We start from the raw sequence: 26,621 nt of genomic DNA, 5'->3' as shown, positions 1-26,621 counted from the left end.
TAAACAGTGCTGAGGCCGGGTACGGTGGCTCACGCCTGTAATTAGCACTTTGGGAGGCCGAGGTGGGTGGATTACCTGAGGTCGGGGGTTCAAGACCAGCCTGGCCAACATGGTGAAACCCCATCTCTACTAAAAATACAAAAGATGAGCTGGGTGCAGTGGCGTGTACCTGTAATCCCAGCTACTCTGGAGGCTGAGGCAGGAGAATCGCTTGAACCTGGGAGGCGGAGGTTGCAGTAAGCCAAGATCACGCCACTGCACTCTAGCCTGGCTACAGAGTGAGACTTCGTCTCAAAAAAAAGAAAAGAAAAAGTGCTGAAATTGACATCCTTTGTACATGTTTTCACATTAGGTACTTTAAATATATGCAATCTCCTCTCCCTCCTTTATAAATTAGACCATTTTCTACCAATATCAACCTTAAAAATTGCCTTCTGTCATTCCTGTGGCTTTGATCTCTAACCTGTGAGTTTAGATGCTACTATGACCTCTTTATAGATCTTTCCATCTCACTCAGCAGGTAAATAAAATACATAAACATATATTAATATACACTTTAATATGTAGTGTTGAATAAGACGTCTGGTTCTAATTATCTGTATCACTTTGGTTAGAAAGTAATTCAGAGTATTTCTTGTTTGGTATGCAGTTTGGCAGTTGAAGTTTAGAGCTATGGAATTTTTGGCCTGAATCACAGGGCTCCCTTGGGAAAAGGCAGCCTCTGGTTATTTTTTTTATCAGAAACATGTGGGACTAGAAAGTTTTGGTATGCCCTAGACTGGATTCCTTAGTGTAGTACCACTTTTTACCCAAGCCAACAGATTTTACATCAGACTCTGGTGAACTAAGTAGATGAAGAAGAATGTCTCTTCATCTTCTGTTCTCTTCTTTGGTTAATTAGAAATATACCTGTCTATATCATATTTTTATTTGTATTTTTAAAATTTGAAGTAAAATACAAAACTTTTCAGTTTCTACAAAATCCATATTTATTCAATAAAGTAATTTGAAAACTTTTTAATATAATTCATAATCCGGCTTTCTGGTTAATGTAACTCATAATTTGGCTTTTCCTGTCCCTGTATCTTTTTCTTAGTAGACTCAAAATAATTTTTAACCAGGGATATGAAAGCTTTTTTTTTTTTTTTCTTTTTTTTGAGGCGAGTCTCACTCTGTCACCCAGTATGGAGTGCAGTGGTGCAATCTCAGCTCACTGCAACCTCCGCCTCCTGGATTCAAGCAATTTTCCTGCCTCAGATGATTCTCCTGCCTCAGCCTCCTGAGTAGCTGGGATCACAGGTGTGCACTACCATGCCCAGCTAATTTTTTTGTATTTTTAATAGAGACAAGGTTTCACCGTGTTGTCCAGGCTGGTCTCAAACTCCTGACCTCGTGATCCGCCCACCTCTGCCTCCCAAAGTGCTGGGATTAAAGGCGTGAGCCACCGTGCCCAGCAAAAGCATTTCTTAAAAGATCTAATAAGCAGAGGATATTTACAGTACTATGTATATATAAATCAGTTTGTTCTATAACTATCATTCAAGGGCAAATTCACCAGGCCTCTCAATCTGATTTTGTGATTTTATTTTATTTTCAAGACAGGGTTTCACTCTGTCACCCAGGCTGAAGTGCAGTGGCGTGACCATGGCTCTCTGCAGCCTTGACCTCCCAGGCACAAACGATTCTCCCACCTCAGCCTCTGGAGTAGCTGGGACAACAGGCGTGTGCTACCATGCCTGACTAATTTTTCTTTTCTTTTTATTTTTGTAGATAAAGAATCTCGCACTGTTGCCCAGGCTGATCTTGAATTTCTGGCCTCAAGCGATCCTCCTGCCTAGGCCTCCCAAAGTGTTGGGATTACAGGCATCTTGTGATGTCTTTAAGAACTGATACTTAGTTGCATACCTGTGAGTCAGTCATAGCTTTAAGATTGTGAGTCCTTTTACTCCTCCCTTCCATGGCCTTTATTCCACTTTCCTTAGGTGTGATTATATTATTATTATATTTATTTTAGAGACAGGATCATGCTACCTCGCCCAGGTTAGTTTCAAACTCCTGGGTTCAAGTGATCCTTTTATCTCAGCTTCTTGAGTACCTGGGAGTACAGGTGTACACCAGTGGGCCCAGCTTATAATTTAAAGTTATTTAGTATTTATAATACTGTGAGAAGATATGTTTAATATTACTATTCCCTAATGCATTTGAAACATATGATTTATAAAATCTAGGGATAGTCTTTATACAGCTTACTTTAAACATTATTTTCTATATCTTATATAAAGTGAGTTTAAGAGAGTAAGAAAGGCCAGGCGTGGTGGCTCACACCTGTAATCCCAGCACTTTGGGAGGCTGACAGGGCAGATCACTTGTGCTCAGGAGTTCGAGACCAGCCTGGCCAACATGGTGAAACCCCATCTCTAAAAAAATACAAAAATTAGCTGGGCCTGGTGGCATGCACCTGTAGTCCCAGCTACTTGGGAGGCTGAGGTGAGAGAATGGTTTGAGCCTGGGAGGCGGAGGTTGCAGTGAGCCAAGATCCTGCCATTGCACTCCAGTCTAGGCGATAGTGCCAGACCTTGTCTCAAAAGAGTAAGAAAACAGAATGAGGAGTTATAAAACCCAAGTACAAATCTTATGATTCCAGGTCACTTGGTGAGACTGAAGCAGTCTCTACTTTGTTGTTGTCATCTGTATAATGATGATCTTCATCTACCTAAATCTATGAAATTCCTTTTTAAGCTTTGAGTTTCTTAGATTTCATGGTAGAGATGGTATACTCTATACTTGAATAAAATGTGGTGATTCGCCTCTAGTGCATCTATAGAGTTTTTATATTTTACAGATACATTTTTGTTTGTCTTTTAAGTTTTGTTGATAAATTAAAAGAAAGGATACTCCTGTCTGCCCGGGCTGGCCGTGGACGAGGTGGGACTGAGTGTCCTGGGGTGAGTTAGCAGGGCACAGGTGTTTGAGATGGGGGACCCTTAATTTTAAACTGAATAGGATTCTTTTGGGTGTGGAATTAATCCTTTCTAGATGTGGAAGAGACCTAGAATGGGAAGAAGCTTTAGTATTGCCTGGAAAGCTTCCCTCAGAGTTTAGTTGCTGGGACCCCACCCTAAGAACTTGCTTCAGCCTGTCGTCTCTCAGTATGTATCCATCACCCGGTCTGAGTAATGTTATCTCCCTGTGATCTCTCAAGTCAGTCTGTTTCTCTCCATCTTCACTGCCACAGTTCGGCAGCATCTTCAGCTGGAGTACTGCAAAAGCCCCCTACATTTGTTTCCCATCTTGCTTCCATCCTCCATGTCAAAAATAATGCAAAGAGTTTATGCATAGGAGTTTAGACAAGGATGTGTTTACTCTAATTTTTCGGTTAAATTCGTAGCTCCTAAGTAAATAAAGTTTCAAATTTTTCAGATGCGTACTTTTCTAATAATTGAATAGCTTCTCAAATGTGAAATGACGTATAAAAAACATGATATTCAGTTGCAAACCAGAAATGCAGTTTTTTGTAGGTAGATGTTCTTGTAACACTTTTTAGAAAATGTAAAATATAAAAATAAAGAAAAAAAAGACAAAAAAAGAACATGTAAAATAAAGTAAATTTATTCACTCTTATGCTCCCTTGTCTAGTTTAATTTGTAGTCATTTTTCAATTACTACTGTCCAAAGGCTAGTACTGGAAAAAAAATGATAGTGCAGGACTCTTGTCACTAATAGTCACGTCATTCCTAATAGTCATGTCATTAGGAGACATGTCACTGTTTATGGGTTTGCTGGAGGCAGTATTTGTGTCAGTGGCTAAAACCTTGATCTTAGCCTCAGGGAAGTCCAGGTGTCATCATATAAAGAGCTTTTTTTTTTTTCCCTCTTAAGAGAAATGAATCCCCTTGATATGCTTAACTAAGCAGGATTTCAAGCTGTGTTACAACAAGTTTTCATTATAGGGCGGGTGCACTGGCTCATGCCTATAATTGTAGCACTTTAAGAAGCCAAGGTGGGAGGATTGCTTGAGCCAAGGAGTTTGTGACCAGCCTGGGCAACACAGGGAGACCTCATCTCTACAAAAAGTAAAATAATTAGCTGGGCATGGTGGCACATGCCTGTAGTCCCAGCTACTTGGGAGACTGAGGTGGGAGGATCACAGCAGCAGTGAGCTGCATGGTTGCACCACTGCACCCCAACTTGGAGACAGAGTGAGATCCTGTCTCAAAAAAAAAAAAAAAAAAAGAAAAAATTTTTCACTGTAGTTAAAATGGGAAAGCTTTAGGTAAATATTATCCTAAAAACTAATGACCATTACTTATTTATTATTATTTTTCACATTACTTCTTACCTGGGGGGAGAAAAACAATGGAAATTAATGTGTTTTTTAAACAGCTTTATTAAGGTGTAATTCATATACATGCAATTCACCTACTTAAAATATATAATTCATTGATTTTTGGTATACTCACAGGGATGTGTAACCATCAGCAGTCAATTTTAGTATGTTTTCTTCACCACACAAAGCAGCCACTTACATATTAGCACCCACTTCTTACTTCCACTTAGACATCCCAACCCGAGGCAGCCATTAATCTACTTTCTTTTTCTATAGATTTGTCTACTCTGAACATTGCATATCAGTGGAATCATACAATAGATGGTCTTTGACTGGCTTCTTTCATTTAACATGTTTTCATGGTTGACCCATTTTGTAGCATATATCAGTACTTTGTTCCTTTTTGTGGTCAAATAATATTCTGTTGCATGGATAGACCGTATTTCATTTATACATCAGCTGAGGGATGGTTGGGTTGTTTCCACTTTTTGACTATTCTATGGACATTGCTGTACAAGTTTTTGTAGAGACATGTGTTTTCATTTCTCTTCGTTATATATCTCTAGGAGTGGAATTGCTGGATCATATGGTAACTTTATGCCAAACAGTTTTCCAAAGCAACTGCACCATTTTACAGTCCTGCCAGCACTGTATGAGGGTTACAGTTTCTCTACATCTTCACCAACACCTGTTAATATCTGACTATTTGATTATCTCCATGTAGTTTTAAAAAACTTGTAATTCGTATACCATAAAATTCACCTTTTTAAAGGGTATAATTTAGTGGTTTTAGTATATTCACAAAGTTGTACAATCTAATTCCAGAACATTTTATCCTCCAGGAAGAAATCATGTACCCATTAGCAGTCACTCCTCATTCTTCCCTTCCCCAAGCCGTGGCTACCACTGTCCCATAAATTTTATATATTTGTATGAGACAAGTTTAGATTATGTGTTTTATGGTTGTCATAACAACATTAGATATTTACTCAGCGCTAGTCACCATAGTATCAAAGCATTTAACAAAACAGTTCAGCAAATGGCGGGAAGCCAGAAATAGGCAGCACATGGAAACTGGGAAGGGAAGACCTTTCTCAATTGACCTGCCACTATCAGTGCCCTGACTTGTTTCTCTGGAGGCCTTCACAGTGTGGCCAGCTGAAGGATGACAAGGAAGCTAGAACCTTAAAAAGCCTGAGTCAGGCGGGTGTAGTGAGAACAAAGACTTTGGATTTGAATCTTTGTTATTTGAGTCTCGGTTCTGCCTGTTCTTACCTATATGATCTTAGAAAAGGAGCTCATTTCCCTGAACCCCTTTTCTCATCTGTAAGGAAGGCTGACCCTACATGTCTTGCAGGATTGTCCTTAGAATGAATGACTCTGTATGTAAAGCACTTTGTAAAGTACCCAGCATAAAACAGGTTCTTCTAAATGGTAGTTGTTGTGTTTATGTGTGCCACAAGATGGTATTTATTTATTTATTTATTTATTTATTTAAGACAGGATTTTGTTCTGTCACCTAGGCTGGAGTGCAGTGGCGTGCTCGTGGCTCAAAAACATCCGCAAGTTCCCAGGCTCAGGTGATTCTCTCACCTCAGCCTCCCAAGTAGCTGGGACTACAAGCGCATGCCACTGCGCTCAGCTGAATTTTTTTTTTTTTTTTTGTAGTGACGGGTTTTTGCCGTGTTGCCCCGGCTGGTCCTGAATTCCTAGGCTCAAGCCATCCACCAGCTTTGGCCCCCTAAAGTGCTAGGATTAGAGGCATGAGCCACTGCACCAGCTACACAAGATGATTTTTGAGTGGCGTGACTGGGAGTACCATTAAGCAAAATTAAGAAATTAATTTGATTTGACTTTAAGTCCATTTTACTTCTTTTGTCAGTACTATTTTTATTTCCTAGGAACTTTTTAATACTGTCTCTTTTCAGATGTACCTGTCCCTGCCCCATTCCCCTAATGTACATTCCTAAAAATATATTTCCAGTTCCATACTAGTTTAATGTCAGATGCAACCTGCTTTTTGGGATGTTAACTGATATCAAAAGTAATAACTAGTAATGCCATAAAATATGAATCCCCAAAGGCCTATTTGCATTTTTATATATTGACTTCGGCTATAGTAGAACATTGATAGCTGGCCTCTAAATCAGCTTTATGGAGACAATTGGGTAATATCTGTACTGGCCAGAGTTGAGATCCCTGAGATTGGTGGGGACTGTGGTGAACAGGAGTCTACATCATGCCCTGCCTAAGTGCATTCAAATTTTTAAAATGTAAATGCCTGGCTAAGCCCCTGTAAGCGGAATGATAGGGACTGGGGTTGATGTTTTGTGATTGTAACCCATTCTACTCACTAGGTAGATAAACGGACAGTTTAACTCCCTTAGGAGTACATACCACACTTTCAGAATTCAGAAGTCCTGGTTTACCTTATTTCTGCTCCTAGTAGATGTTCCACCTCTTTTAAGTTAACATTTCTTTGGACAATGACATGCAGAAACAGTAGCCTCTCATTTTACTCTTCCTTCTTTAAGGGATTGATCAATGAAGGCAGGTCGTGTCTTTTCTGAAGGTCAGCTAGTAAGAATAGAATAAAGAGTCCCTGATTTATATAGAGTCAAATAATTTCACAGTCAGAAGAGACTTCAAGGTCACTAGCCAAAACTGTCTTAGGAAAAAAAAAAAGCCCCAATATTAAAAGTGTGTTAGTTTTCTATTGCTACCGGAACAAGTTATCACAAATTTACAAATCTAGTGGCTTTAAACACACGACAACACAAATTTATTATCTTACAGTTCTGTAGGTGAAGAATCTGACATGGTTCCTACTGGGCTACCATCAAGGTGTTAGCAGGGCTGTGTCCCTTTCTGGACGCTCCCTGGGAGAATCTGTTTCCTTGCCTTTTCCGGATTCTAGAGGCTTCCCACATTCCCCAGCTTCTGTTACCCTTCCTCCATCTTCAAGGCCAGCAGTGGCTTTGAAGTGAGCCCAAGTCCTCACATTGCATCACTTTGACCAGCTGACACTTCTGCCTCTCTCTTCCACGTTTAAGGTCCCTTGTGATTACACTGGGTCCACCCATATATTGCAGGATAATCTCCCTTTTTAAAGATCAGCTGGGCTGGGCACAATGGCTGACACCTGTAATCCGAACACTTTGGGAGGCCAAAGCGGGCAGCATATTTATAAGTTCTGGGTATGGGGACATGCGCGTCTTTGGGAGCTGTTATTCTGCCTACCACAAAAAGATTTTAATTAATATAGACTAGATGATAACTTTACATAACAGAATAATTCTTCACTTTATAAAAGTTTTTCTGACATTATTTTGTAGATCCGTACAGGATTACGTAGTCAATAGATATTTATTGAGCATTGTTGCTGGGCACTATAAAACTGCTGGTGCACCTCCCTTTCAGTTTTGTATGCTCAAGTGAGGGAGCCACGTAACTAACAAGTGCAGTCTAGCAGACGGGAGTCATAAGTAAGCACATGGTCGTGGAGGTAACCTGTCCTGGAGAGTTAGGGAAGGTTGTCAGGAAGAGTTGGTATCTAAGCTGAGTTAGGACAAATAGGTGCTAGTGAAGTAAAAGCAGTGGGGACAAAGAGGAGAGGAAGGACGTCAGAGATGGCAGGCGTACCATGGGCTAGAGCTTACAAGACAAGAAGAGAGCATCCTACATTTCAGTATCTGCTAATATTCCTGCTTGAGCAGAATAAAAGAAAAGAGTGAATCAAGGGGAAATAGTAGAGAGTAGAGCAGTAGAGAGATGGAGGCTTAGAAGATTAGCAAAGTCCAGCTTATAAATTGTTTTTAACATGACCAGTTTGGGCCTTAACAACAGGTTTGAATAAGGGAATTGCATTTTTGAGAAGATTCCTCAGTCTGCAGTGTGGAGAATTGGTTGGAGCAATGCAAGATTAGAGCAATACAGAGTTAAGGGGTTTTACAATAATATCTGCCAGAGATGCTGGTGATCTGTAATGAGAGAGTAGCTGTACGGCTGGAGAGAAGTAAGTGAATTCAGAGTTACTAAGGAGGTGGAATTAACAGGACTGGATCATTAATTAGTTATGAAAAAAAGTCCAGGATAATCTAATTCCCAGTTATCTGGTTTAAGCACCAGGATGCTTGATAATGCCATTTATTGATTTATTGAGCATCGGAATACAGGGAGAGAAAGAGCAAGTTTGGAGAGAAGAGAGTAGAAGACAGTGTTGTGCTTTTGGGTCAGGTGTCTGGGGTGTCGTAGATGTCTGAGTAGACCTGTTAAACAGGCTTCTGGTCTTGGCTAGAGATACAGATTTGGGAGAGCTGCCAGAGAGGGCCTTAAAAGTGACCTAGTCTAACTTCTTAGATTTTACATGTGAGGAAGTTAAAGGTTTAATTGAGAGAATACATTGTTCATTTTTGCAGGAGACAGAATAAGAATTAGGATGTGAATCTAGGGCTCCTAATGAGCTAGAATGTGTTTTCTATGCATCAGAGGCCTACTTCTCGCACTAAACAATGAGACGCCAGGCATGGTGGCTCACACCTGTAATCCCAGCACTTTGGGAGGCCGAGGCAGGAGGACTGCTTGAGTCAAGGGGTTTCAAGACCAGCCTGGGCAACACAGTAGGACCTGGTCTTTTCAAAAAATAAAAAAAAAATAGCAGGTGTGGTGGCATACATCTGTAGTCCCAGCTACTCGGGAGACTGAGGCAGGAGGATCACTTGAGCCTGGGAGGTCAAGGCTGTAGTGAGCCATGATTACGCCACTGCACTCCATCCTGTGACAGAATGAGACTCCTGTCTCGAAAAATTAAAAAACAAAACAATACAAAACAATGAGGTTCTGTTGGTAGGGTAAAAATGATAATGAGCCACCAACTGTTAGTGATTTTTTCTATTGTAGAAATATTTGCCAAGCATTAGGAATACAGTAAGGACAAAGCAGATCTTGTGCTTACCCTCCTAGACCCGTGGTGGAGTCCAGTGGGAAGGCAGGTATTAAATAAAATTAATGGCCTGGCACGGTGGCTCACACCTGTAATCCCAGCACTTTGGGAGGCTGAGGCGGGTGAATCACCTGAGGTCAGGAGTTCGAGACCAGCCTGACCAACATGGAGAAACCCCATCTCTACTAAAAATACAAAATTAGCTGGGCGTGGTGTCACATGCCTGTAATTCCAGCTACTCAGGAGGCTGAGGTGGGAGAAACACTTCAACCTGGGAGGCGGAGGTTGCGGTGAGCCGAGATCACGCCATTGCATTTTAGCCTGGGCAACAAGAGCGAAACTCAGTCTCAAAAATAAAATAAAATAATAAATAAATAAATAAATAAATAAAATTATTGCAAGGGTGTATAGTCTGTTTGCTTCTAGAACTGACACACATTCAGTGTGTGTGTGTGGAATGGAATGGAGAGAGCAATTTGGAAGATGGTAGGAGATGAGTTTTGAAGTATTACCTCTTGGATATTCTGAATGCTAATGAGAGAAAACCCTTTAGTGGAAAGCTTAGTTAAGGGTTGATAGTTGGGAGTAACATACCACTTACTTATAAGAGGACCCTAAACTGATGGTTAGAATGATAGAAATGCATTCCCTGCTGTTATCTAGCTCTTTCCAACAGACTGCACCATTTCCAGGAGTGTTGGGAAAGGTGTTTGTTACAATTGAAAGTACAAACGTCAGAGGAAGGGATCAACAAAATATAATAAAAAAGCAGAAAATTGAAGAATTGTGCATGGTCTGTGTATTAGCTATCTCTTGCAGCCTAACAAAACTTAGCAGCTGAAAACAGCAAACATGTATCATCTCGTGGTTTTTGTGGGTCAGAATCTGTGTGTGGCTTAGCTTGGAGCTTCTGACTTAAGTCTCTTATGAGGTTGCAGTCAAGGGTTGGCCAGGGCTATAGTCATCTCAAGGTTTGATAGAGGTTGGATAATCTGCTTCCAAGGTCACATGGTTCTTGGCAGGCCTCAGACCCTCGCCACACGGCCCACTCCACAGGGCTGCCTTACACCATGACAGCTGGCTTCCTCCAGGGCTAGCAGTCAAAGAGAGAGAGCACTCAACCTGGAAGTCATACCTTTTTAATGACCTAATTTTGGAAGTGATATTCCATCACTTCTGCATATTCCTTTCATTAGAAGCAGGTTACTGGGTCCAACTTGTACTTACGGGAGGGGGTTGTAAAAGGGCACAAATACCAAGAGGCAGGGATCACGGGGGCCCATCTTAAAGGATGCCAGGAGAAAGTCGGTGCCTCAGATTGTGGCAAGGGCCCCGTGAGAATGTAATGGCAATTCTATTCACAGTTCCTTTTTTCCCTCTGAACACCTTTCCTGAGATTGCAGGTGGAACCCAGGATATATGATAGTACAGACAGCCCAGTTAGATAGTTTTCTTTTTGTCTAGTTTTTTTTTTTATGATTTCAGTCATGCTGTTAAAATGCAGTATCTATGCAGAGAGAAGGTGAAAAAGAAAAGAATTACAATCAATCAAACCTTTCAAATTCTGTCCAAAAAAACAGCATTCTCCAAGTCTCAGTAATGAGTTAGGTATTTTTTAAGTAATGTGATATTTTATATGAAGAAAAATTAAGAAATCAAAACTAAGAAATTAAGAGATTTACCTCCAGATGCATGGGAGTATTTATGCAGTTACATACATATTAACCTAGATGAATGAAGACTTTTTAAAAGTTTTTAGATATAAGAATATAGGCTATATTTTAAAATACGGTATTTTATTACTGATTTTATAGGACTCAGATTAGTGGAAGCTTAGGTGGGAGTTTAGGGACTCTTGGCTTCTCAGTTCTTTACTGTGAAAGTCAAACTTTCCAATATTTAATCATTTTCTAAATAGTCACCTTTTGCTTTTCTGTTTACTCCTTTTGTTTTTACTGGATCACGATCTCTACAAAGAGTGACTGTTTTGTCTTCATTTGTTTAAAATAATGGTTTCTAGGCATCACTGATAGGGTGAGAACTACAATTAAGAGTTTTTTGTTGTCTTGTTTTTTTAAACAAAGTTATATGCGCCTGCCTCTTAGTTTGTAAAAGGCACACAAGTGAACATTTGAAAATGTAGTCACACAAATGAAAAGCAGGTAGAGGTTATATGCATGCTATTTGGCAATGAAAATAAATAAAATCCTAATACATGGTGTAACATGGATGAATCTTGAAAAGGTGCTAAGTGAAAGAGGTCATATGTGTGAAATGTCCAGAATAGGCAAATCTATACGGACAGCAAGTAGATGAGTTGGCTGCCTAGAGCTAGGGAGGCAGTAGGGGGATGGGGTGACAGCTAAAGGATGTGGGATTTCTCTTTGGGGTAATAAACGTTCCAAAATGTAACATGGTGATGGTTGTACAACACAGTGTACTGAAGTAAAGCCATTGAATTATGTGTTATGAGAATTATATCTCAGTAAAGCCATTAAAAGAAAAAAAGGCTGGACGTGATGGCTTACACTGTAATCCCAGCACTTTGGGAGGCCTAGGCGGGTGGATCACCTGAGGTCAGGAGTTTGAGACCAGCCTGGCCAACTGGCCAACATGGTGAAACCCCATCTCTACTAAAACTACAAAAACTAGCCGGGGGTGGTGGCGCGTGCCTGTACCATTATAGGCATGAGCCACCCTGCCCGGCTACTGGAGAGACTGAGGCAGGAGAATTGCTTGAACCCGGGTGGCAGAGGCTGCAGTGAGCTGATATCGCGCCATTGCACTCCAGCCTGGGCGAAGACGCAAGACTCCATCTCAAAAAAAAAAAAGGGGGGGGGGGGCTTGGTGATAGTTGGTTTGGTGATATGAAGAAACGGTGTAGTTATTTGTCTCCACAAAATTTAAAAACTACTAGTGTAATGGAAATTGATGTAACAATTTTCTGTAAACTATAATAAAATGCCATTAAATGTGTTTCTCTGTGCCTTTCTTTTGACCTATTGAAAGTTCAGGGTTAACCCCTGGGCTTCTAATGCTTCCGTTCTTATATGATTTCATGAATTGCAAAGAGAATCTGTGATGTCAGTAGCTTTTAGAGAATTACGGAATATTAAAGAAGGGGGGCTTTTAAGGAAGATTTCACTGTTTGGTTTGCTTTGGCTGTTAGGCTCTCCCCCTTCTCCCACAAATATATATATTTTCAGGAGACAGAATATATATATATAATATTTATATTTATTATTATTATTTTGAGTTGCACTCTTGCTGTATTGCTCATGCTGGAGTGCAATGGCGTAATCTCCGCTCACTGCAACCTCTGCCTCCTGGGTTCAAGTGATTCTCTTGCCTCAGCCTCCCAAGTAGCTGGGATTACAGGCATGCACCACCATTCCTGTCTAATTTTTGGATTTTTAGTAGAGATGGGGTTTTGCCATATTGGCCAGGCTGGTCTCAGACTCCTGACCTCACGATTCGCCTGCCTCGGCCTCCCAGAGTGCTGAGATTACAGGAGTGAGCCACCGCACATGCACCATTATTTTTGTTTTGAATTTAAATACATGCCTTTATATTTGTTAGAGAAACAAAATATGTTTATTTTCAGACATACGAGAAAATCATATACTTCTTGTAAGAAAATCATATACTTTCTTATAAGGTCATGTAAATTTTGAGAATTCTGATAGTTGATGAATTCAGTGTGCTTGGAATGAACAGGGAAAATATGGTAAAATTTAGCCATTTTGATATTAGCAAAGTCAGTGTACTTCCAATGGATAAACAATGAATTTAATCGGATTTGAAAAATCCAAAATATGGTGCTTGAGTTATTTGTGGACCTGGATAAGTAGTTTTAAGAATTTGGCTAGGCATGGTGACTCACACCTATAATCCCAGCATTTTGGGAGGCCAAAGCAAGGGAGTCGCTTGAGTCCATGAGTTAAAGAACAGCCTGGGCCGGGCGCGGTGGCTCACGCCTGCAAGGCTCTAATATCAGTTGGAACCCCGGGAGCGCGCCAACAGACGACACAAGGCGGTGTGGAGCATCACGCTGTTTTAATGAGCGCCTGGGTGCAGACGGGCTGAGGCCTAAAATGGCGTCAGCCCCACGTGAGGACGGGGCAGGGGTTTTACAGTCTCCTGTAAAAAGGAAGTGTCCCTGACAGATGTCACCGCTACGTGGTACCTGGATGGCCTCTCTCTCCATCCTCAGGGGTACTTGTCTTCTGGCCATACTGCGTGTCTACCGGCCAGCCCTCTTCCTGCTTCTGCTTCTCGCTGACGCACGCTGCTGGTGCAAGTGGCCTTGTGCCTTGGGACTGGGTCTGAGGAGGGAGGAGTTATTCATCCCCCCAAGCTTTCAGGCCCCGGGGAGAATCTTTCATTCCTGTCTATTTGGTTATAGAAAAAGGGAAAAGGGACGACTTTCTCAATAACTACTTCAGGTGTGACATAGGGGGTGGCGTGGGCACCTCGGAAAAAAAGAAAAAACTTAATTTTGGGGTATTCTGGAGAGACGGGTTGGTATCCATCGTGTCGTTGTAGCAGGAGCATCGTCTGGATTGTCTGGCGGTTAACTGTAGTTTCAACAAGAGTTTTAATGGCTTTTATTATCAGTGGGATACCACAGGGGAGAAACAGGAGGACCCCAATGATGAAGATTACTGTCCCTACCAGCGTTTTAAATCCTCCTAAATTAGAGAACCACCCTCCTAGAAGGTTTGTTGGATCCCATCCCTTCCAGGTTTGGACTGGGACACGGGCTACTTTTCTGATGTTTGAAGCGATTTCTAGAACCGCTTTTCCGTTATCGTCTATGTTAAGACAGCAATTGGAGATGTTAAACTTACCACAGACCCACCCTCTTCTGCTAATAAGTAGTCTAGAGCCAGCCTGTTTTGATAAATTGCTGGGTGCATTTGGTTTTGTTGTCACGTGAGCATTTCCAGGGCTGAGGCGGTTTGGTTAGTGATTATCTCTAGAGCAGCCTGTAGTCTAATTATTCTATTTAGCATATATGTGGGAGTGCGATAACCCCGTGAACCATCCTCAGCCCAGGTGGCAGGACCGTAATATTCGATGATCCGTTGTGGAGGCCACTCGTCCTCTCACGGTCTTTGGCTTCCTCCTGCCTTTAAGGACTGTTTTTCTCTGGTTGTCATACACAGGGACTCCGAGGGTGTTGCCCGCCTGCTTTGGAAGTAAAATGAATCCAGGTTGAATTGTGCGTAGGAAGCTAGTGATAAGGTAGCCGTGAGTAAGCCTGGGTTCCCCATATCCAAAGGAATCCATCGGGGCAGTCCATCGTCAGCTGGTGTTCCTAGGATTGTCGCATAGTGCACTTAGGCAGGGGTATGCGGCAGAAGAGTTAGTGGTGTTTGTACAGTTCCGGGCCTTTTTTGACAAGACACAATTGAGGTAGCTGAAGTTAGAGGGAGACCAGGCTCCGGGGGCTAACCTTGGCCACCACTCGGCTGTGGAGGCGTTGACTGTTACGGTTTGGTGACAGGGGCTTTCACCTACGGCACGATGGGTTTTATCAGTCCACTTGCGGGATATGCACGCCGTCCCTCTTACTGGGTTGGTAAGTGTCCAGGTCGACGGGCGTTCCTGAGAATTCAAAGTGAGGCTGGGGTTTTGAAATGCTAGTAATTAAGGGGGAAGGTCTATCCCATGCCACGGCCACTGTTCACTCCTGCGGGCTCCCCTGCATACCCAGCAATTGGACACATTCGTGGTAAACCAGATGCCCTCTCCTAGATCTACAAACCGGTTTTTTCCTGGCTAGGGAGGGGATACGTCTGCTTATGTTTTTTGTGTAAAGGGATGGAAGTACCACGGGTGATTTTCGGGGGAGTTAACCCCGGGAGCGCGCCAACAGACAGCACAAGGCAGTGTGGAGCATCACGCTGTTTAAAGAGCGCCTGGGTGCAGACGGGCTGAGGCCTAAGATGGCGTCAGCCCCACGTGAGGACCCGGCAGGGGTTTTACAGTCTCCTGTAAACAGGAAGTGTCCCTGTCTGATGTAACTGCTACGTGGTACCCGGATGGCCTCTCTCTCGATCCTCAGGGGTATATGTCTTCCGGCCAGCCCTCTTCCTGCTTCGGCTACCTTGCTGACACACGCTGCTGGCGCAAGTGTGCTTTGGGACTGGGCCTGAGAAGGGAGGAGTTATTCATCCCCCCAAGCTTTCAGGCCCCGGGGAGAATCTTTCAACGCTTACAATCCCAGCACTTTGGGAGACAGAGGTGGGCGGATCACGAGGCCAAGAGATCGAGACCATCCAGACCAACATGGTGAAACCCCATCTCTACTGAAAATACAAAAATTAGCCGGGCATGGTGTCACGCGCCTGTAGTCCCAGCTACTCGGGAGGCTGAGGCAGGAGAATCCCTTGAACCGGGGAGGTGAACATTGCAGTGAGCCGAGATTGCACCACTGCACTCCAGCCCGGCAACAGAGCAAGACTCTGTCTCAAAAAACAAAACAACAACAAAACAGAACAAAACAAAACAAAAACCAGCCTGGAAAACATAGAGAACTTGTCTCTACAAAATAAATAAATAAATAAATAAATAAATAAATAAATAATAAATAAATAATTTAAATTAGCTGGGCATGGTGGTATGTGCCTGAGGTCCCATTGACTCAAGAGGCTGAGGTAGGAGGATCATCACTAGACCCCATGAGTTCGAGTTTGTATGATCCTGCCACTGTACTGTAGCCTGGGCAACAGAGACCCTGTCTTTAACGTTTTTTTTAAAAAGAAGAGGTTTAAGAATTAGCATCACAAATTGCATGCTTGGGCAAATGTCTTACACAGTTGTAGTTTTTAATAAAACGCGTTAAAGTGTAAAATGTCTAATCAAACTTCTGAGAGGAAAAATAGAGAATCCAAACATTGGTGCTTATGGACATGTTCTACATAATTTAGATGCTAAATCCCAGAAATATTTATGTGTACTGATTGTGCCTTGATTAGAAAGCCTGAAGCAGGCTCTAGACAGTGGTGGAGCTTGCGGGAGTCACATAAATGCTGTGTGATCAACAGGATTTAAGCCCGTGGGTTAACTGCTTTTACAACCTAAGCACCAAGGGATGGGGAGCCTGGGGCGTTAGCAGCCTAAGGGAGCTCTTGTTCCCACGCATTTGTCAAATTCCACTGGAGTTTCATGAGGTTTATTTTAAGACTGCCACCTGAAATCAAGTCCAGTGGCTGTTCCTGTCTTCCCGTCCCTGTATTGACATTAAAACCACTTAGTCAACACTCAAGTGCAAGAATAGTGTCGCCACGTTGTGTGCCTAGTAAATTCTGGATGTACGTTGTACGTCACCTTATTTAACCTTTTGCCATTAGTTTACAAGAAGACGGGTTGAACGAGTCAGGTTGCTTGCTTTAGGTTAACAGGGCGGCTGGACGCCAGCCTAAGCTCTTCAGTGAAGCCCTGCATCACTCCCTCTGCAGGCAGAGGGTGCAACCCGGGGGTGTGGGAGGGAGCATGGCACACTCAGCACGTGGTAATTATGTCATAATCACATAATACATTCTTTTGGCCCGAGGTCAGGTCAGAAGGAAGTTGACTAATTTCCAGATTTATTTCAGTCATAATACCCGTGTCTAGTGTTGAGGAAAAGGAAGGGATGTTTCCTGTTTGCTGCTTTGGTATGGTTAGCCAATGACTGGAAGTATTTAAAAGGTGAGCACTGGCCAGGCACGGCAGCTCACGCCTTTAATGCCAGCACTTTGAGAGGCTGAGGCAGGCGGATCACCTGAGGCCAGGAGTTTGAGACCAGCCTGGCAAACATGGCAAAACCCCGTCTCTACTAAAACTACAAAAAATTATATGGGCATGGTGGTGGGCGCCTGTAATCCCAGCTACTTGGGAGGCTGAAGCAGGAGAATTGCTTGAACCTGGGAGGCGGAGGCTGCAGTGAGCCGAGATCATGCCATGGCACTCTAGCCTGGGCAACAAGAACGGAACTCTGTCTCAAAGAAAAAAAAGTGAGCATTGTCCTTCACCCTCCTTTCCATTTTCATGGCATTGATCAGAACCTCAGAGGATGAAACATGTCAGAAAAAGGGAGCAGGGCAGAGAGATTCTTCACAGGAACCACATCAAGCGTGTGTTAAAATTTATTTCTTATCTGCCTTCCAAAATTATGCCCAAGATATGCATCAGCATTAATGGGTAAGGCGGTTTGAGGAATTCGGTTATGCAATGACTCAAAGACTCATTAAATCACAGAACTGAAGACATTTTTTTCTGTACATAAATGTGCCATTTTAACCATTTCACTCTACAGTTCAGTGGCATTAATTACATTCATAATGTTATGCAACCATCATTTATATCTATTTCTAAAACTTTTATCTCCCCAAACAGAATCTCTGTGCCATTAAACAATAACTCCCAGCCAGGCGCAGTGGCTCAGGCCTGTAATCCCAGCACTTTGGGAGGCTGAGGCGGGTGGATCATGAGGTCAGGAGTTCAAGACTGGCCTGGTCAAAATGGTGAAACCCCATCTCTACTAAAAATACAAAAAATTAGCCAGGCATGGTAGTGAGCACCTGTAATCCCAGCTACTTGGGAGGCTGAGGCAAAGAATTGCTTGAACCCAGAAGGCGGAGGTTGCAGTGAGCTGAGATCGTGCCACTGCACTCCAGCCTGGGCAATGGAGCGAGACTCCGTCGCAAAAACAAACAAACAAACAAACAAAAAACCTCCCCATTCTTTTTTATATTTTCTGTCTTTTTATTGATATTCTCGTTTTTTCCTACATTGTCTTCCTGATTTCCTTTAGTTCTTCATCTATGGTTTCTTTTAAGACAGTTGATTTAAATTCTTTGCCCAGGAAATTCAATGTCTCGGCTTCTTCCGGGATGTTTTCTGTCTATGTATTTCTTTCACCAGAATGGGCCACACTGTACTGTTTTTTTGATATGCTTGGTGATTTCTTTGTATTGAAAACCGGACATTGGTGTATTATGATGTGGTAACTCCGGAAATTAGGGTCTCGCCTTTGCTCAGGGTTGGCTGTTCTTGATTGCTGAAGCCTTAGCTTGTGTTTCTTTTCCAGTCTTTCAGATTGGCTCTGTGCTCAGGTACTCCTTTAACACTTAGCCAGGTCATCTATAATTCTGCCCCAGCCTTCACTTCTGCTTGCACTAAGTTTATGGGTCTTCTCTGGCCCTTTCTAAGCGTGCGTCGTGTCCTGAGCTGTCGCGTGTAGCTTTCTGAATTCTACAGTACCACAAACATTTTTGAATGCTCTGATTTCCCAAGGAAGCGATCTTCCTGGCTTTTCCCCCTGGCTTTAGATTGTCTAGTTTATGTCTCAACCATATTTTTTTTTGCACCCCCCCGCCTGCTTGGCTGTGGGTTTTTGATCACCTGACAATATTTTCCAGCAACACCTGCTGCTTTTCTGCTCTGAACGTGTTCTGAGTTTTGCAACAGAGAGGCAAGTGCCTTGTTTCAGTCTTTGGGTAGCCCCAGACAGATTAGAACAAACACAGTGATTTGCAAGTAAGATCTGCTCTGCTCCCTTCAAAAGCAAGTACTGGGGTGCCACACTGGGAATGAGGGCTGCTGTTGAGCTGGGGAAAGGGGTGAGGTAAGGGCAAGTAAAAACACCCAAAGCTTTGCTACTCTTTTGACATTGCCTTTCTCTTGATTCGGTGGTCACTGTCTTGTTCAGGCATACCTTTGTTTTCCAGAGTTCTAAGAAAGTTACATCTTATAGTTCTGGATGTTTTTTTTTTTTTAAATATTTCTGTGAAGGCCTCAGAGTTTGAAGCTGCCTGTTCTGTCATTTTGCTTATGACACTCAAGGCCTTTTCATTTTAGGGCTTCCAGTAGCAAGAACTGTGCCCAGAGGGATGGAATTAGATCGAACTGCTCTGAAAGAGTACTACTATTTCATATTTTTATACAAAAGCATATTTTAGATAAGGATGTCATTGATTTAGAAACTCAAACCAATTAATCTTTGGGAAGTAATATTATCTCTGTTTTAGAGATGGAAAAAAACAGCACAGATATTGAAGTCTCAAGACACTGGTTGAGATAGAGTTAAAATAATAGAGCTTTAGGAAAACAGTTAAACATAGAATTACCATTTAATCCAGCCATTAACTTCTAGGTATATACCCAAAAGAATAGAAAGCAAGGACTCGAGCAGATACTTGTACACTAAGGTTCGTAGCAGCATTATTCACAGTAGCAAAAAGGTAGAAACAATCCAGATGTCCATCAACTGACGAATGGATAAACAAGATATAGTATATACATATAATGAAATGTTCAGATTTAAAAAGGAATGCTAATCTGATACACGCTACGTATGGTTGGATGGATGCTACAGCACAGATAAACCTTGAGGACAGTATGCTAAGTAAAAGAAACCAGACACAAAAGGACAAATATTGTATGATTCCACTTATATAAGGTATGTAGAATTGGCAAATTCACAGAGACAGAAAGTAGAATAGAGGTTTCCAGAGCTGGAGCGAAGGGGGATGAAGAATTAGTATTTTATGAGCACTGAGTTTCTCTTTGGGATGATGAAAAGTTTTGGAAATGGATAGTCGTGATGATTGAACAGCATTGTGAATGTATTTTTTTGTTTGTTTGAGAGAGTTTTGCTTTTGTTGCCCAGACTAGAGTGCAGTGGCACAATCTTGGCTCACTGCAACCTCCACCTCCCAGGTTCAAGTGACTCTCCTGCCTCAGCCTCCCAAGTAGCTGGGATTACAGGTGCATGCTACCACGCTGAGCTAATTTTTTGTACTTTTAGTAGAGACAGAGTTTTGCCATGTTGGGCAGGCTGGTCTCGAACTCCTGACCTCAGGTGATCCACCTGCCTCAGCCTCCCAAAGTGCTGGGATTACAGGCGTGAGCCACCGTGGCCAGCTGTGGACGTGTTTAATGCCACTGAATTGTATACCTTAAAATGTTTTAAATGTTACATTTTGTGTTATGTTTTTTAAAAAAATAGTCCCCCAAAATCATAACAGGTCAGGCGCAGTGGTTCGATCCAATAATCCTAGCACTTTGGGAGGCCAAGGCGGGCAGATTGCTTAAGCCCAGGAATTCGAGACCAGTCTGAGCAACATGGTGGAACCCCATCTCTAAAAAAATACATACAAAAATTAGCCAGGGGGTGTGCACTTGTTGTCCCAGCTACTTCAGAGGCTGCAGTGGGAGGATCACTTGAACTGGGGAGGTCGAGGCTGCAGTGAGCCATGATTGTACCACTGCACTCCAACCTGGGTGACAGAGTGAGACCCTGTCTCAAAAAATATATATATAACACTCCAAACTCAGTGTTAGGGACATACAAAGCTTAACTAATTGAAATTTGCTGAGTTTTAAAACATAGTTCTCGAGCATTTATTATTTACTATATGCCAGCCACTGTGGTACATGCTTTATGTGGATTATCTCGTTTACTCCTTGTCACAGTCTTATCAAGCATAATACAATTAGCTCCAATTTATAGATGTGGGATCTGAAGCACAGAGAGATTAAGTAACGTGCCCAGTGTCATTGCTGAAAAGTATATCACTGAGATAAAGTACATCCCAGGACTTCATCCCAGGTAGTCTGACTTCAGACTTTGTGTCTAATGGTTAAACTATACTCTCTCACTTTTGCTGAACTTTAAAAGTGTGCTTAAAGCAATACATGACTTTCCACAATTTGCCACAGAACAATTACTGCACATTCCTTTCCTCAGGGTGTGTTGGTGGCTATGATTCCTGCCTGCCAGCCTCAGCAAGACAAAACATGATCAGAGAAAAGGTGGATGGTTCACTCTTAAGGGAAGTAGTGGATTTGGGTTTGTTTCAGTAATCGTCTCTGAATAATGGCATAACCTTCTCTCAGATTTTTACTTTGATCTAGTTTCATTGCAGTGAAAGGAAGCTTTAACACTTGGATCAAAGAAAGTATTTGTATAAAAGCAGCGAATGTAGTTTTGAATGATAGGGTACTTGTACTCTGAACAGTAGTATACAATATTTGAACTGTATGAGGCCTTTTTTTATTCTTTCTCTCTCTCTCTCTCCCCCTCCCCCCTCTCTCTCCCTCACCTCCTCTCTCTCTCCCCCTCTCCCCCTCTCCCTCTCTCCCTCTCCTCCTCTCCCTGTCCCTCCCCCTCCCTCTCCCCCTCCCTCCTCCCCCTCTCCCCCTCCCTCCTCCCCCTCTCCCCCTCCCCCTCTCCCCCTCTCCCCCTCTCCCCCTCTCACCCTCCCCCCCTCCCCCTCTCCTCCTCTCCCCCGTCTCCCCCTCTCCCTCTCTCCCTCTCCCTCACATCCTCTCTCTCTCCCCCTCTCCCCCTCCCCTCTCCCTCTCCCTCTCCCCCTCCCCCTCTCCCTCTCCCCCTCTCCCCCTCTCCCTCTCCCCCCTCCCTCTCTCTCTCTCCCTCACGTCCTCTCTCTCTCCCCCTCCTCCTCCCCCTCTCCCTCTCTCCCCCTCTCCCTCTCCCTCACATCCTCTGTCTCTCCCTCTCTCCCCCTCTCTCCCTCTCCCCTTCTCCCTCTCTCCCTCTCTACCTCTCCTCCTCTCCCTCTCCCCCATCCCTCTCTCCCTCTCCTCCTCTCCCTCTCCCCGTCTCCCTCTCTCCCTCGCCCTCACATCCTCTCTCTCTCCCCCTCTCCCCCTCTCTCCCTCTCTCCCTCTTCCCCTCTCCCCATCTCCCTCTCCCCCCCTTCTCCCTCTCCCACCCTCTTCCTTTCCCTCTCCCTCCCCCTCTCCCCTCCCCCTCTCTCCCTGTCCTCCTCTCCCTCTCTCCCTCTCCTCCTCTCCCTCTCTCCGTCTTCCCCATCTCCCCCTCTTCTCCTCTCCCCCTCTCCCCCCTCCCCCTCTCCTCCTCTCCCTCTCTCCCTGTCCCCCTCTCCTCCTCTCCCTCTCTCCCTCTTACCCATCTCCCCCCTTCTCCTCTCCCCCTCTCCCCCCTCCCTCTCTCCCTCTCTCCCCCTCCCCCCTCCCCCTCCCTCTCCCCCTCCCCTCTCCTCCTCTCTACCTCTCCTCCTCTCTCCCTCTCTCCCTCTCCCCATCTCCCTCTTCTGAGTCTAGCTTTGTCTCCCAGGCTGGAGTGCAGTAGCCTGATCTCGGCTCCCTGCAACCTCCACCTCCCAGGTTCGAGTGATTCTCCTGCCTCAGCCTCCCGAGTAGCTGGAACTACAGGTGCACACCACCATGCCCAGCTAATTTTTTGTATTTTTAGTATAGATAGGTTTCACCATGTTGGCCAGGCTGGTCTTGAACTCCTGACCTCAGGTGATCCACCCGCCTTGGCCTCCCAAAGTGCTGAATTTACAGGCATGAGCCACCACACTTGGCCTGTGTGAAGTCTTTAAATAACCCTTCCCTATCCTCAAAAATGCCCATCAGCTTAGTTTGTCATCAGTAACACTACAGGTTGAACATCCCTTATCCAAAATGCTTGAGATTAGAAGTGTTTCAGATTTCAGATTTTTTTTTTTGGATTATGGAATATTCGCATATATATAATGAGATATCTTGAGGATGGGACCCAAGTCTAAACACAACTTTTTTATGTTTCATATACTCACCCTGTATATAGAGACTGAAGGTAATTTTATACAATATTTTAAAATAATTTTATACATGAAATAAAACTTTGACTGTAACCTCTCACATGAAGTTAGGTATAGAATTTTCTCCCTGTGGCATCTTGTCAGCACTAAAAAAGTTTCAGGTTTTGGAGCATGTCGGATTTCAGATTTACAGATCAGAGATGCTTAACCTGTATCATCGTATATATAATAATTGCCACTCTTTACCTAGGCCTTGGTGTTTTCTGTGTGACATCTTTCCAGTCCCCATTTTGACTGCAATAAATTTTTTTTTTTTTTTTTTTGGAGACAGTCTCGCTCTCTACAACCTCCACTTCCTGGGTTCAAGTGATTCTCCTGCCTCAGCCTCCTGAGTAGCTGGGATTATAGGCATGCACCACCACGCCCAGCTAATTTTTGTATTTTTAGTAGGGACGGGGTTTCACCATGTTGGTCACACTGGTCTTGAACTCCTGACCTCGTGATCTGCCCACCTCAGCCTCCCAAAGTGCTGAGATTACAGATGTGAGCCACCATGCCTGGCTGACTGCAATAATTTTTTATTCTCTTAATTACTTACTAACTAGAGTACCAGCTGTGAGATTTTGCTCTTAAACATCCAGTCACATCATTTTCCCAATCATGCGGAGAAATGGTTATATCCTTAGTTATACTCACAGAGCTTGTGAATATCTGCCGATCAATGCTAGATTATTAAAAGGAACGTGAATGTCAGGGTACATTCCTAGTGTTTTAAGGTAAAAGTCATTAAAGAATACTACTATATTGTTTCACAAAGTGCCTCTTGACCATTATCAGAGATAGATTCTAAGCTAAGTGGAGCAGTTATATGTTAGAACTGACACAGAATTCAGGCGGTGTGATCAATTGAATAAAATTTCTCAATCAAGGTAATTTCCCCAGTCTTTGGCCCATGGTTATTACAAAAAAAAATTTTTTTTTTTTTCTTTGAGACGGAGTCTCGCTCTGTCACCCAGGCTGGAGCGCAGTGGCGTGATCTCGGCTCACTGCAACCTCCGCCTCCCGGGTTCATGCCATTCTCCTGCCTCAGCCTCCCGAGTAGCTGGGACTACAGGCGCCTGCCACCAGGCCCGGCTAATTTTTTATATTTTTAGTAGAGTTGGGGTTTCACCGTGTTAGCCAGGATGGTCTCGATCTCCTGACCTCGTGATCCGCCTGCCTCGGCCTCCCAAAGTGCTGGGATTACAGGCGTGAGCCACTGTGCCTGGCCACAAATAATTTTTAAAAAGAAATAATACCTCTTCACAGCTACTCAGGAGGCTGAGGCAGGAGGATCATTTGAGTCCATGAGTTCAAATCCAGCCTGGGTAACATAATGAAACCCCATCTCTGGGCCGGGCGCGGTGGCTCACGCCTGTAATCCCAGCACTTTGGGAGGCCGAGGCAGGTGAATCACCTGAGGTCGAGAGTTCAAGACCAGCCTGACCAACATGGAGAAACCCCGTCTCTACTAAAAATACAAAATTAGCCTGGTATGGTGGTGCATACCTGTAATCCCAGCTACTCGGGAGGCTGAGGCAGGAGAATAGCTTGAACCCAGGAGGTGGAGGTTGCGGTGAGCCGAGATCGTGCAATTGCACTCCAGCCTGGGCAAAAAGAGCAGAAACTCCATCTCAAAAAAAAAAAAAAAAGAAAAGAAACCACATCTCTGAAACCCTTAGTAGTTACATGTAAACTGTCATCTCCATTTTAGAGCTTAATGAGGTTGACAGGTCTTAAATCAGCTCTTATGAATGTGCCTGTTACTGTCTTTAAATACTTATAAATAGCATCACCAAGTTATTTAATGGGTAGTTTTTAACTATAGGTCACTTGGCTTTCACGGATGACAACGATAAATAGAACTTTTTGTTCTTGTCTAGCTGTATGGATTCATATGTGGCAGCAGAAAGCTTCATTTATATTGAGTGAGATTTTGTAGGGAATTACATGGGGCGGTATGTTTTGATTTGGTTTTTCTCCTTAACTATAAATATACCTTGAAAACTTTTTGTGTATTAGAAGGAATTTTAGGTCAGACATGGTGGCTGGCGCCTGTACTCCCAGCGTTTTGGGAGGCCAAGATGGGAGGACCAGTTGAGGCCAGAAGTTGAAGACAAGCCTGGGCAACATAGCAAGACACCACTCCCACTGCCCCCCCCAGAAAATTTAAAAATCATCCGGGCTTGGTGGTGTGTGCCTGTGGTTCCAGCTACTCGGGACACTGAGGTGGGAGGGTCGCTTGAGCCTGGGAGGTTGAGGCTTCAGTGAGTCATGATTGGGCCACTGCACTCCAGCCTGAGCAACAGAATGAGACTTATTTTTTTCTTTTTCCTTTTTTGAGATGGAGTCTCACTCTGTTGCCAGGCTGGAGTGCAGTGGCCCAATCTTGGCTCCCTGCAACCTTCGCCTCCTGGGTTCAAGCGGTTCTCCTGCCTCAGCCTTCCGAGTAGCTGGGACTACATGCATACGCCACCACGCCCAGCTAATTTTTGTATTTTTAGTAGACACGGGGTTTTACAATGTTGGCCAGGATGGTCTCAATCTCTTGACCTCATGATCCGCCCACCTTGGCCTCCCAAAGTGCTGGGATTACAGGGGTAAGCCACTGCGCCCGGCCAAGACTTATTTTTTTCCATGTTACATCATGAATGCTTTATTAATATTACTTTAAAATCTTAGTATATTATAAAGACACACAATTCACAATTGTCAACTCACAGCGCATCAGTCTAAGTACTCCTGATTATGCTAATGTTTATTTTCTTTATTATTGCTTTTACTAAAAATGAGCTCTTAGAATATTATCCCTTACTAAAAAGAAATGAACTGTCAAGCATTAAAAGACATAGAGGAAAATTTAATGCATGTTACTAAGTGAAAGAAGGCAATCTGAAAAGGCTACATATTGTATGATAAAATGTGAAAAAATATATACAAGCTCAATGATGTTCAAACCTACAGTATTGGTGAATAATAACCTAAGCAATTTAATACTCCAGCCTAGTTGTTATAACTCCTGTTATTCACTATGACATGAGTCATATAAACTTTATTAGCTTTAACTACACTTGCCTCTGAATGTTTGTCCTCAAATAAGATTGGACTTGTCTCAGAACTGCTTTACCACTCTTGTGACCTTTTTCAGTTAAGTGACAATAAAGCTGTTTTTCCGGCTGAGACTTAGGGGCACTCCTGCTTTTTGCATGCACTGTCTCATTTAATCCTCACACTAATATTATAAGGTAGATGCAACAGCCCCCATGTTACAGAGGAAAAAATAGAGGATCAAAGACATTAACTTGCCAAAAGTATGGCTAATAAGTAGGTGAAGCATGCTGAGAACTTAGGGCTGCCTTAATATCCATGTCATTCTTCCAACTCTTTGGCAACAGTTTTCTAATATGAGTTCTTTACCCCATTAATGTTGTGAAACTAAGAACACCATATTTTAAGTGGCTTAAAATTCCAAGCAACCAGAATACGGCTAGTATTACTTTCCTATTTTATATGTGCCTAAAGTAAAGTACATCCTTGGTCATTTCATAACACGTATAACAATTGCTATGATTATTTGAGCCACGATAGAATTCTAAGAGCTTGGCAGAGCTAGAAGAACAACCTGCTCTTTGGTAGGGAGTATTGCAGCACGCTTCTTGCAAGGACATTCAGTTTTCTTGCCTGAAAAGCAAACACACCACTATTTGTATAGTCACCAGTCTAGGCAAGGGAGGAACAATGGTTTTAA

General features: G+C 43.2%; 1 protein-coding gene across 5 annotated transcripts in view; it reads left to right on the top strand.

The window, feature by feature from the left end:
* The window catches only part of CNST (consortin, connexin sorting protein), a 114,468-nt gene that overhangs the window by 31,922 nt on the left and 55,925 nt on the right, over positions 1-26,621 (top strand). The window lies entirely within an intron of this gene.

The sequence above is a fragment of the Gorilla gorilla genome, chromosome 1 (genome assembly GCF_029281585.2).
Source record: "Gorilla gorilla gorilla isolate KB3781 chromosome 1, NHGRI_mGorGor1-v2.1_pri, whole genome shotgun sequence".
Lineage (NCBI taxonomy): Eukaryota > Metazoa > Chordata > Mammalia > Primates > Hominidae > Gorilla > Gorilla gorilla.
This window is presented reverse-complemented; position numbering and strand designations above follow the sequence as displayed.